The following is a 13015-nucleotide window of genomic DNA, read 5'->3' as shown; positions in this document are numbered from 1 at the left end:
TAAGAAAAGGCCAGGGAAATCAGAGTTTTTGAAGGTCTTATAGCCACTTCACTGAAGTATGTTTAATCTCTTTGTTGCAGTATGGATGCAAGACCGCAAATATTCCCACTGGCCCAAGTTTGTTCTGGATAATATAAATGGCTGCTTTTGATAGATGGGACCTGTCTTTGCAGAGACTAAGAGGTCAAGTATTTTAGATCTCAGTGTGATTATGGTTTTGTCTTTTACTCCTGCTTATATAAATCTAATCCAAAGTCCAGTGAATGAGATAAGTCTTCCTTCATGTGACACTGGAAGAAACATGTAGATAGAGCTCCCTAAAAGATTTTGGAACTTTGCTTTTACCAAAACTGAAACAGCTCTGTGGTTTCTTTGAGGAGCAGGGACCACATTCCCTTTGGCTATGAAGAATATGCCTAGAGAGGGTGAGCATCCAGTTGTGGTTCCTGACCACAGAAGAAAGCCCTGAACCTCTTGCCCCAAGTAACCAAAATATACAATCCCTTCTGGGTTCTTCTTTTTAATGTCGATGAGTACTTGTGAAATCTCCCCCTGTGCAGAGGGTCATTACCAAACTCAGAGAAAACATGCTTTTTGCAGGAATCCTGGTCTAAAAGGGAACAAAGAATTTAATTGACATTTAGGGGTGAATTTTAGTGGTGGTTTGTATCAAAGATCAGCCTCTATACTTTTTTTCTTTTCTGCATGTCTTCTTTCCTTTGGTGAAAAATCTCTGCTCAATTATTTTCATGGATGCATAACTTAGGTTGTTTTCTTGTGTGTTTTCAAACATACTCCTTTCCTCCTTCTCTATTCCAAACAGTAATTTCTTGAATAATTATCTTCTGAGTGAAGTTTCAGGTAGAGAAAAAAAAAGAAAAGTGTTCTGTTCAAGCTCTGAGGTAGCATTATAGCAAACACCTAGCTTTGAAGGTAAAATATGGTATAGGTATCATGCACAGTGTGCAAATAGGTGTGTTCGTATACATGTACATAAACTGTGTGTATACATATTCATATATGAATATGTGTAAGTATGTGTACATGTTCACACATAAATATGTACATTTGTATATGGAGGCAGGGTTTTTTGCTGCAAGTGTGATAGGTCAGCTGCAACATGTATATCAATCTGAAAAGATCCACATATTGTATGTTGAAAGCAGAAGAGACGTGAAACAGCAAAAGTGCATAATGAAAAAAACAACAGAATTACTTGAAAGATCAGGTAGTTTTACAGTCAAATGTCTCAAATTTTTAAGAGGATGTAGAAAAAAAACTCATTACAGCTGTCTGCTTTTGCAGTTTCTGTCCTATGTAAACAGACTGTAGAGCATTTTGAAAAAGAGGCAACAGTAGCAATGGCACATTTTCAAGAAACTGCTTTAAAGCAAAATGAAAATACATTGAAATGTGGCATAATGATATTCTAACTATTTAAAAAGGGTATACTTCAGTTAGGCTCACACTGAATCTGTTGTGCTAGCTGGATACAAAGAGCACTTTTGCAGAAGTGAAAAACGTGTGTTTGCCCTTGCTTATGGTGTAAATATCATGTGTGCTGTCAGGTCAAAGCAGTCTCCCAGCCTTCAAATAGCATATAAAGTCTCAATCATTAAGGATGGAATCCATTTATATCAGGAACATGAGGGGACAATATCAAAATTGTCAAGGCTCAGAAACAGCAACACAAAACAGTAATAGGATGGCTAAGGTAAGAGTTGGTCTTCTGCTCCTGGGAATAGGACATATGAGCAACAGATGATGTCGAAAAATTACTAATATTCCATCAGCCTTCACTCAATTTGTGTCAGGCACACTTAGCATATGGGACAAAGGGTAAGATTTCCACCTTTAACAGGGAAGAACTGAATGGAAACTTCTTGAATAATTTGATATTTTTAAATCAAGCTTGCTTGAGAAACATCATCCAAGGCTAAAGCAGTGCTGAAATGTCACAGCAGGTTACCCGTAGTCCAAATACTGGGGCTATCTCAGACCCAGTATTACTGAATATTTTCATCAGTCACCTAGAAGACAGGGTAGAGAGCATGCTTGTTAAATGCACAGATGACAGTAATCCACAAGGGACCTCCAGAGTATTTTAAGGGAAGACATGAGTTCTAAGTGACAGATTGAAGCTACTGTCTGAAAAAAAATAAGAGACTATGCAATAGCAACAAGACAAGATACTACAGGTAGATAGGAGCAATCAATCTTGCAAATCCAGAATGGTTAAGTTGTGTGGAAAATGGGTGAAGTGCAACAGGATAAAGGCACAAAAACAAAAGAAAAAGATGATTCTAGGATGCATAAATGTGAAGTAATTTGTTGCTCAGATACTGCTTAACTACTCGCCTAGAGTAGTTTGCCTAGTTTGGGTGCCACACTTCAAGAAAGATGTGGAACAACTGTAGCAAGTTCACTGAAGAGCAAACAGAAAGATTGGACAAAGACACAAATGTATGAACATCAGCTTCTTAGCCTAGAGGACAGGTGACAGGGTAGGAATCTGTTAACGTTAGTCAAATATTCAACATACTACATATAATGTTATGGATAAAGTTCAGAAAAAAGTTGGAAGGAACTTGTCAGGTAGTCAGAGACTTGTCAAGTAATCAGGCAATGGATTTTTGTAGCCTGTATGTGAGCAGTTGAGACATGTACATTTAAAGTCACAAGTGTGAATGGAGAGCAGTTAGTTGCAGGCTTTAAAATTATTGCTTTAAACTTGGCTCACTTAAAGGTAGGAAATTGACTTGGCTTCCTGGGTAAACTTCGGTCATCCTGATGAACATGTGCAATCAGGTTTGGGTAACAAAAGACAGAGCATTACCACGGTGATGCTTAATTGAGCTAAATCCACTTATAATCGTTCCTGTTATAGTGAAGTACTGTAGCATTTAGATGAAGTAAGACACTTAGAAGATCCTGCAAATGTTTCATTGGGTGGCTGCTTCTTCTCTAACTTACACTGGCGGGGATGAGAAAATGCTCTATTGGAATCCACAGTGCTAGGCAACTGTTAAACATAATTTGGCATACAGACCAAAGTTTTATTTTATTTTCTTTTTAGTAAATTATTCATTACTATGATAAGTGAACAGGCAGTGCTCAAAAAATGCCCCAAAAAACAACTAAGAAAAACATATGGACCTGATGTCAAACTGCTGATGATCATGGGGACGGACTCTCTTATACAAATCTGGAAAAGACAAAGAGATGTAGCCTTTGTCCTCAATCATCTTTTGCCACTCAAATTTCTTATCAGAGTGTTGCACAGGTTCTGGCTCCAGTTAACTTGGGTTTTATACAGCCTAATTCATCCGTATCTTTGGGAAAACTTATTACCGCTTGTGCCAATTTGTCTAACCCAGATAAGCTTATGGGTAATGTCCTACACTGGTAGCAGTAAACTTTTCTGGGAACAGAGGGCTCAAGCTAGCTTGCTCATCCATTCTTGGTTTTTCTTTTTTCTTTTTTTTTTTTTTTAATTGGAATTTGGTAGATAGTTAAAAGAAGTAGAACAAATGGTGAGGTCCGCAATTATTTCACATTTGTAGTTAGAATTCTTTTCTGGGCATGACCTGGATTCTTGTCCAGCACTGTCTATGGTGGACTATCTGTTTTCTATTACTTTATTTTATTTCTATTTCTTTATTCTTCGTAGGCTTCTCAGCTGAAGTTAAATGCTCTGGAAGTTACTTGAATGGTTCATGATTTTTTCCAGAGGAGAAAGTGAAATACTCCTAATCTTCCTGAGCAATAGTTTTCTTTAAACCTCTTCTATGTGCTTTCTGTGCACTTGCATTAAACTTTCTCTGTACCCTTAAAAAAAATATGCAATTTCATTCAAGTGTGAATTAAAAAAAGTAGAGAACCATGTTTGGCTCGTTTCCTGAGAAGGGCAGATGGGGTTCTTGGCATCTGTTCATTCTTATTTCTGAATATTGGGTTGGGCACAGTTTTAAACAGTCTTCGCCTGTTCTTTTTTCTCCAAGATTTGGTCAGCCTGAATTCTAGAACAGCTAGATCTTTTGTGAAAAATAAATGTCAAGAAGTCCCTTGGGTCCTAGATCAGCAACTTCTTTCTTCCAGTCTTTCATGTTGGAGAGTGACTGATTGCGCCTGACAGTGCTGTGCTTCATAAACATTTCTTTCCAGTTGTTTCTGACAAATGTAAGGAAATATCTTCAGATATTGCTTTAGACTAACAACTTGTCCTTGGATTTCTTGCTAAAAGCTCACTAAGATCTTATTATTCAGAACTCAGGAATTCCTGAGAGTAGTAACTTCTACAAACTGGACTGGGAATTTAGGTAATGCAGCAATATTTTCTTGAGCCCACTATTTATAGTGGAAAAGAAGAAGAGGAAAAATTTGGATGAAGCAATAAAAAATATTTCATGTGCTAGTTAATGAGAATGAAGCATTCTGTAAGTTTGTGCATATTTTATATTAAAACAGAACAGCAGACCTGGTTAGAATTTAGTCCGTAAGAGTAGCAACAGTTACCTCAAATGGATCTCATCTTGTACTTTAGGAAAAGCTAGGAAAAATTGGTTTTGAAAATATGAAATAATATTGGGTTTTTTTTGTGCATGAATCCTTTCAGTTTTCCTAAGGGCTTGTGCGTTACCTGTAGATGTCAAAGATGGAAAAGCCTTATGTAATCATGAAAAAGGCTGTTACAGGTTTTATTCTCTGGAGTACAGTTTTTAGTATTGTGCTCTCCTAGTTTTGTATTCTCTCAACAATAAGACTACTTTATCTTTTTCTTGGGAGGCTATTCCACTGCCTAATAGGGGTCATTATCAGGACAGATGTATGTGTGTCAGGAGCACCAGTTAACAGAGCAGCTAAGACACTGTAAAGCTAAAAGAATGTGAATGAATTGACCACAAAAGAAAACAAGACTTTCCCCCAATTTCAGTGGTGGTGAGAAACTGGAACAGGTTGCCTAGAAGTTGTGGATGTCCCATCCCTGGCAGTGTTCAAGGCCAAGTTGGACAGGGTTTTGAACAACCTGGTCTAGTGGAAAGTGTCCCCATGCCATGGCAGGAGGGTTGGAAATAGATAACCTTTAAAGGTCCCCCACAAACCAAACCATTCTATGAGTCTGTGAAATACTGGAGATACTGAGCGTAATGTTTCCGAGTGCTCTGATGTAGCAGTGTATGGACAGTCATTCTGTACTGAGCTGGTGCTGACCCTTCAATATAGGGAAGCTCAGTCTGAACTTTGGGCTGCTTGAGTTCTCAGGAAGGTTCTTATCAGAGGATAAAACTTTATTACATCACTACTGGATTTATTTCACCTGAAATTTATTCTGCACACCACTTCTGAAAATTTGTCTGTCATTACCTGTGAAATATTCTAATTAACCAGAGGACAGTGACTGATGGATAATCAATGCTGGTGAGACTGGGTTTCTCCCAGAACTTGTCACAGGAGTCACAATTTCATGCTGTGCATTCCAATCATTCCCCTGAAGCACATTAAATGCATCCTCTCTGTGTTTGTTATGGTCATATTTTGGGCATTTCCTGTCAACTGATATCTGCCTTTCTTCATGACTTGAACAGGTTGTGGACACTTGGCTCTTTTAATTATTTTTTATAGCTGAGTCCCTTCATCTAATTTACTTTGCTTACTTTTGTACTCTTAACTGTTTTATTGAAAAACAGCAAACAGTGCCATCTGCTAGCCAGGACTGAAGGCAGTTCAGCACATGGAGTCACTCTGGAGCTGCAGAAGCAGGGATTTTTACCTCCCTAATTGCTAGGCAGCAGCCGTAATAAGGCTGAAACATGTGTATTAATTTTTCTGTAAGTGTGTTCAGTTATGTGAATCTTTCAGCTCATCAATAAAGTCAGTTACAGCAGTGCTTGCAAAATACCAAGAAAGGAGATTACATTGTTAGGGATGTTTTAATACCTACTTTAACCTAATCACTAAACTAGTAATGAAGTTTCTCCTCTGTAGTAGCTTCCCAGTATATTTTTATATGCTTTTAATCTTCATAGATGTTTGCAGAATTCTTAAAATTTCCGATGGCTGAGTATTTGCTGAGATGCCCCATTACTGACTTAATGAGAAAGTAGCCGAGAGGAGGAACTTTCTGACAAACAAAGCTAAGCAACCAGTGAAGCCCATTTTGAAATCTCCTGCAGCTGTGCTTGGCCCAGGGCTCCCCAGTTGTGGGAAGAAACACTGGAAATAGTTCTGTCTGTCTGCTGAAAGTAGGGATGTGTGTTTTGTCTTATCTTTGCAGCCAAGCCCACTCAGTAAGCCAGAGTCAAGGCATTACCACATCATCTCCTTAAGAGTATGTGAAGTATGGTATTAATGATGGTGAAAGCAGGGGGCATGTTGTGTGCATATGTGTGTTAGTGTGAGGGGAATATTAATTGAAAGAATCTCCATTTTGTTTTGGTGAGAAGTTGCCAAGGTTGTCTTTTGACATAAGGAAGAAGACAAATAACCTTGACCAAGTTTTTTCCAGTTTTTATCAATATGAACTTCAATTCAGGACAGAGAATCCAGTAGGGACTCCATGAATTTATACTAGTAAACCTTTGTCTGTACAGCCTTTCCTATAGTATTAGCTCTAAATTTTTTCTTTGTTCCAAACTGTCCTCTTTGGCCATATTTTTGTACACATTGGGTCTTTTGGAAGATCTCTGGTGGGGAGATGGATCAAGGGGTCTGGCAATGTGTCATTCATTGACATCTACTAACCAAAGCAAGTGTATTAAAGTAATAGGTAGCTTTGCTCACAGTGTCTGGTTAACCTTTGAGTTCCTTTTGACTTCCTCCCCCAACATCATTTTGTCGATGAAGAAACAAGAAAGCCATCTGTCTTCCATGTGCCTTGTTCATAGTCTTAACCTGCTCCAGCTGTGCTATCCCAGTCCCTTTCAAGCAAGAGAGCAGATCTGTATCTCCTTTTCTTCTGTGTTTTTGTGAATCTGTGTCCTGTTCCTTCATAAAATATATCTACCTGCAATAGAAGTCTCATATAATTGAGGGCAACCTCTTGGGACAGTATTGCTATGTACAACCATCGATTCTCTTCATCGAGGTGCACAGTGTTATTTTCAGGAATTAGGGCAGTTCCCAGGGCTTTGGATTGTTGTTGTTTTATTTCTGTTTTTGTTTATCTGTTGCTTTATACACATACAAATCTCTAATGTGTTTGACATCAGGTTTTAACTGTGCAGGCAGGCATTCTGGTATTCAATTCTCTATCAAACAGAAAATTATGTTGGTCAGAGGGTGAAACTCTACATTTCAATGGTATTGTTCCTTAATTAAATATGGGTAGGAAACTGATTCCAAGATCTTTCAAATAAGCAATTTATTTTTATATAATTTCCGAATACATCTTTGAATTAATGATAATGGAAATTGTTGCTTGCTTCTCAGTAGACAGTGTTTAAATTCATGTCCATTAAGTTCTAGTCAGTCTCAAACATGTCTCTGGGCAGGTGGAATACACAAGAAAAATGGATTTGATGAAACTAAATGTTAATTTGATTGCACTATCTGTTAGGGAGACTATCTCAAGGAAGTGCAAGTAGCAGTCTAAGGGAAGTTTATTTTTATATGCAGGATGAACAAAGGCTGGAAATGTGCCTTTCTAGCCATGTTCTCCTATCTACATTATTTTCTGTTTGAACTAAGCCTTTGCATTAGTTATAAAAGTGGATATCCTAGTGTCATTTTTGTAAATGCAGACTGATTCACATGAAATCCAAGTTTTCTCTCACTGCAGGTAAAAGCTGTTGAATATATATTTGCATCCAGCAAAGCTCTTTAACTCCTTTGGTTTCCCATATGTATTGTCACCATGGCAGACTTGTTTGGTCATTTGGACACCTGGTTTTAGGGCAAGACATTCCCCTACTTCATATCCTTGAGGAATCTCCATGTCCTGCCTTCTGATGGGTCACACATGTTGGTGCAAAGCTGCACCATGCTACCAGGGGATTTCTCAGGCATCTCACAATGGTTGTCTTTGCCCCTAACGGGAGGCAACTAGACAGCTCCCCAAAGAAAGTAGTATGATCAACTCAGTGCTGTTTTGACACCTTATTTGTGGTGACTGTCAGACAGAATGCAGCTCGTGGGCTCCACTAAGGTGTGTGGTGATCAAGAGGTCGATCGTGCTGTCTAAGCTGAGCACTCTGTATAGCATCAGGTTTCTCTGGTGACATAACTCTGTAATTCATCTTTAGATTAAAGCGTCTGTCCTGGATTTTAACCTTTTCTGTCTAACTAAGGAAAAAAAGCACAAATGTTCAAAACTAGCTGACACAGTGAAGCATTGACATGTTTTGGTAGTTTAAAAAAGCACTTAGGTTTATTGTAGTGAAACGGAGGTTGTATTTGCATTTGATTCTGCAACTCTAATCTCGTCAAAGTTGAGACAGCCAATATAAACCTAAGGCAACGCCACACATAACATAACTTCTTTACGCAATCAGGCTTAGCAGCGCTGCTAAGCCAGGACAACTATGGCCTGTTTTTTAGTGTGTATTGGAGTGTTTCTGGTTTTAATATACAGGTCTGACTTTGAGGAGGAGAAAAACATGGATTTTGTAAGTTTTTCACACTGAGAATGCAATTAAAAGTAATTGCTTCTATTTCCAAAGTAAAACATGCCTTTTAAAAAGTCTAATGTTCGTCAGTACCCAGGGGGATGCTTCTACCATGTAGAGACAGTTTCCATATTTCACTTTGTAGGTGCTCCCATCTGCCCCTCTTAAAGAAGTTCTTCCTGAGAAATGAATGAAGCAGTTCCCTGAAAAGAAAGCCCCAGTATAGACGGAAGAGAAGCTCAACATACTAGAAGTAGAAAAGTGAAATAAAAGTGATCATTGCATCAGTTTAAAGGCATTTGTGCAAATTGCCTTATAAATATAAACAGTGTAGACTGCTGTGATAAGTAGAGACATTTTAAGGTTGAGATGTTTTATATACAACACTGCTGCTAATTGTAAACTAAAAAGATTATATTGATAAATTAATCTCTCTTGCTTCTTTTTTTTTCTCATAAAATAAAGATAGAAATCTCATGAACTAAAGTTGTTTTACCTATAAACCATTATAAATAAAGGAAAAGTAAGCCACTAACCTGAACTTTTAGAGGAGACAGAACAATATAAAATGGATTCGGAAACCAGTCCTGACCTAATAACTAATTTTTATGAAATAGTCTAACACAGAGGCCCAGATCAGAATATGCCACATTTGGAATGTTGAATTTTATACCTGGAGATGTAGATACCTATAAAACAATACAGGTTTAGATTGTACAGAAAAGGTAGACATGGCTTTCTGTTGTACTCTCCTGCATGTCTGGATTAACCTGCTGTCGTCTGACACAGATGGTGAAAGGAGAGGTCCTTTGTGTTGATCTCCCTCTGAGGGATGGGTAGCAAAGCACACATGAAAGCACGAGTGTGGGGCACACTTTTGCTCTTTCTAGGTTATGAACTTTATTTTTTTGGGTAACTAATTCACAGAGAAGAAAATTGGACAGATATTAGTTTTCCCAACTACCTTAATGCTTATGTTCCCTAGGTCACATGTTATGTACAGAGTAGGAGTTGGATTCTTGCCAGACACTATGGAAGAAAGCACAGAATTGGTTGCCTTTGCAGCCTTTCAAATGTTAACAAGCTGATGGTGTCTACATAGCATCATCAGTGCTTTCTGACTTACTGAATCGTCTAAATCCATTTTTTTTTCAATTCGCTTTGGAATTCCTCTGTAGTTCAACTCCCTGTGCAGATAATCTTCAAACAAACAAACAGACAAATAAATAAAAAATTCAAACCATCTCAATCTATGAAGTGATAGTAGACTTACAAGAGGCCTGAGCCTCTCTGTGAAAAAGCTTGTTTTTCGGAGGCTGTATTGATGTAGCCTTAGACATAGAAGATACTGTAGGAAGTAAAGATGGAGTAGGAGTTGGGGAACTGGTAGGATGCCTGGGAGACCTGGTGACCTGACATCCTGCTCTCCATAGATTTCATGCAAGATCTGGGGCCAATCACTTTGCCTCTCTATATCACAGTTACTCAGTTGTAAAATGGGGACAGCTGTCCTCCTCTATTTCTCAGAGGACTTGTGAAAATAAAGGCATTAAAGATTGTGAAGCCATCTGTTGCTATAGTGATGAGGCTTATTTAGGCACTGAACAACCAAGATTAGAAACTAATATGTTTCCTTGTACAATTTATTTAGAATATGGATGGGCGGTGCTGACGTAGAAAGTTTGGTTCTGCCTCCAGTAATGTAGTTATTGATTCTCAGTGGGGACAGGTTCAGTCCTCAGTAGATCTCAACAGACGCGTTTTGTTAAACTCTATTATTTTAAATGCCTCAAATTGGGTCAGTTGCATAATGCCTTATGGTGGCCTGTTATACCAGACAAAAGTGATGTGCAGGATTTTAACACCTGTCATAATTGCTAGATGCTTCTACACTTCTTGTCAGGTGTTTGGAGCTGAGGTGAATGCAAGGAAAATATGGAAATTCAGTGGCAGGGAAGGTTTGTAAGATTTCTGTAGGTATTGGGAGAGAGTGGGAAAACTTTAAAGGGAAAGGGACTTCCTTGTTTCAGATCTATGGGAGTGCTGTGGCAGAGAGCAAGCTACAGAGGAGTCAGAGGACATGGAGCAAAGGGCTCAGGGAAAATGGAGTCAGTGGGATACCTGTGATACTGCCATTGATGGGGAAGGCCAAGATAACTTCCTTTTATGAAGTGGTTTGGCCTGCAGGAGTAGATTTTATATCCAGATTGATAGATTTTACAAATCCCATTTGCCTATCTTTTCCCAGTGCTGTGACGATATCATCAGTACATCAACAAAACTTGGCATTATTAAATAATTTAGGTTGGAAGGTACCTCTAGGTCATCTGCTCCACCCCCCTGCTCTGAGGAACGTAAACTTCAAAACCAAACCAAGTTACTTGTTTAAGCAAGTTTTAAAACCTTCTACAGATGGATACCGCACAACCTTTCTGGGCCCAAATTTCACTCCTGTTTCCGTGTGAAGAAATTTTTCCTTATATCTCACCAGAATTTGCAACTCTTGGGTCTTTATTGGACAACTCTGACAAAAATTGCCGAGGAAGTTCAGTGCCTTGAAGCCTTGAGTGTTTCAATAGGATACTGGGCTTCCTAGCAAATGCAGTGCTTGAACTTGTGTTCATGCGTGGGCTGGTGCACAAGTCTTACAACAGGCAGGATCTGAGCTATAGCTCTGTGTGGGACAGCCCTGGACCACCTGCACACTGTCTCTCAACCTTGTTTTGCCCAGGTATCTCTTGCACTAGGCTGCTTTGCACCATCTGTTTCCATTGGGAAACAAGAACATAGGGGGAGCTTTAGTAACCACTTGGTTCTAATGAACTAAACATTTAGGGTCAACTATAAGACGTTTGCTTTTAAACAACCTAATAAAATATGAAATAATTCCTCTAAATCTGATATTGAGAGAGGTTCCAGAGATCTATGTCTCATCTCTACATGGACAAACTTAATATATCTGTGAATTAAATCACACATTTTAAATATATTCCTCTTTTTCCTGCACCCATGACATAAGTATCATAATACTATGTCAAGATAGCGAATTTTTCTGATTCTTATACTATTCCTTTCCAGGCTTTTTGGTCCCTCTTAAATGTTCTGTTTCTTTTTAAACTTGACATGATTTTTTTACCTATGTATTTGTGTCTCTGGGTTATTCTAACATCCAGTTCTCAGCAGTTTTTGTCCAGTTTTGCTCCTTTTTCCTCTGATGTCTCTGATGTCTCTGATGTCTCTGATGCAGCAGGAGCATAGGAGCTGGTAAAAAAAATAGAGTAGCTAAATGATTGTATATTTCTGCTTGACCAAGGTGAGAGTTTTCTGTTGTTTAACCAAAGCCAATGTGACTGCAAAATGCAAAATTCTCTGAAGAAAGAAACCCAAGAAGCCTTCCTTATTTTTTGTATTTTGCCAAGGCATTTTAGTTGGAAACAATAGGAAAACACACATTGTTTTCTCCAAGTGAGACATTGATTCTAATATTGAGAATAATTTATTTTGGTAGTTATCTGTGCATCACAGCTAGTTTTGCCAGTAATTTTCTTTAAAAATAATAAAACTGTGTACAGCACCCAAGTAAATGTTCTTCTTTACTGTTGTCTACTGTTTAGTAAATCATTTTGGGAGGAAGGATTCTTGTTTCCTAGAGTTTATAATTAGTTTGTTAAGTCATTCTTGGCTCTCTCAGGTGATTAAGCTAAGGCTCAGATATTACTTTTCAGTACCTTTGAATCATTGCAGTGACTTTTCATTTTCTTCTCTTGCCTGAAATAAAAACCAATAATCCTATGTGAATGGACTTCAGAAATTCAACAGGTGTGGAAAACGTGTGGAAAAGTGGTTTATAAATTGAATTAAGGCAGAGTTGGATGCTGCTGAAACATAAAAACAAGGGCTACATAACCATGCTGCTGTTACTTGGACTCGAAAGTGTAACTTTCGTGGCTTGGAAGGCATTTACCTCTTTGGATGGTCTCTGGAGTGCGGCATAAGAACACTCCAAGGACTGGCCCGTAGGGAAACAGGAGTGGCTGCTCTCACTGCTAATGACTTGGATACAAATGACTTAACCCCATTCTTTTTGTCAGTACCTCTGTGGTGAAGGGAGCAGAGTTCCTGGCTTTTTGCTTTCAGTCTGTTGGCCTGAGTCTTCGATTCACCCCGGATATTTTCGTTGAGGGATCGCAAAGCTCTCTTCAGCCTGTTTGTAATTTGCAGACTGTGGCTCTGGGTTGCTGAGATGTAACGTGACCTTGCAAAAGCAGTTACAGCTTAGAGTGGTTTCTTTACCACACTCTCTTGAAGGATGATTGACTGCTCTGTTATCCTCCAGGGCAGAGAGGGGATGAGCAGGCAGAGCCTTATCACCAGTTGAGAAAAGTGCATCACTCTGGTGTACCCTGTTCTGT

The sequence above is a fragment of the Pipra filicauda genome, unplaced genomic scaffold (genome assembly GCF_003945595.2).
Source record: "Pipra filicauda isolate LSUMZ 115617 unplaced genomic scaffold, ASM394559v2 scaffold62_size3274119_pilon, whole genome shotgun sequence".
Taxonomy (NCBI): Eukaryota; Metazoa; Chordata; class Aves; order Passeriformes; family Pipridae; genus Pipra; species Pipra filicauda.
The sequence above is the reverse complement of the archived record's forward strand: the minus strand, read 5'-3'. Positions refer to the sequence as shown.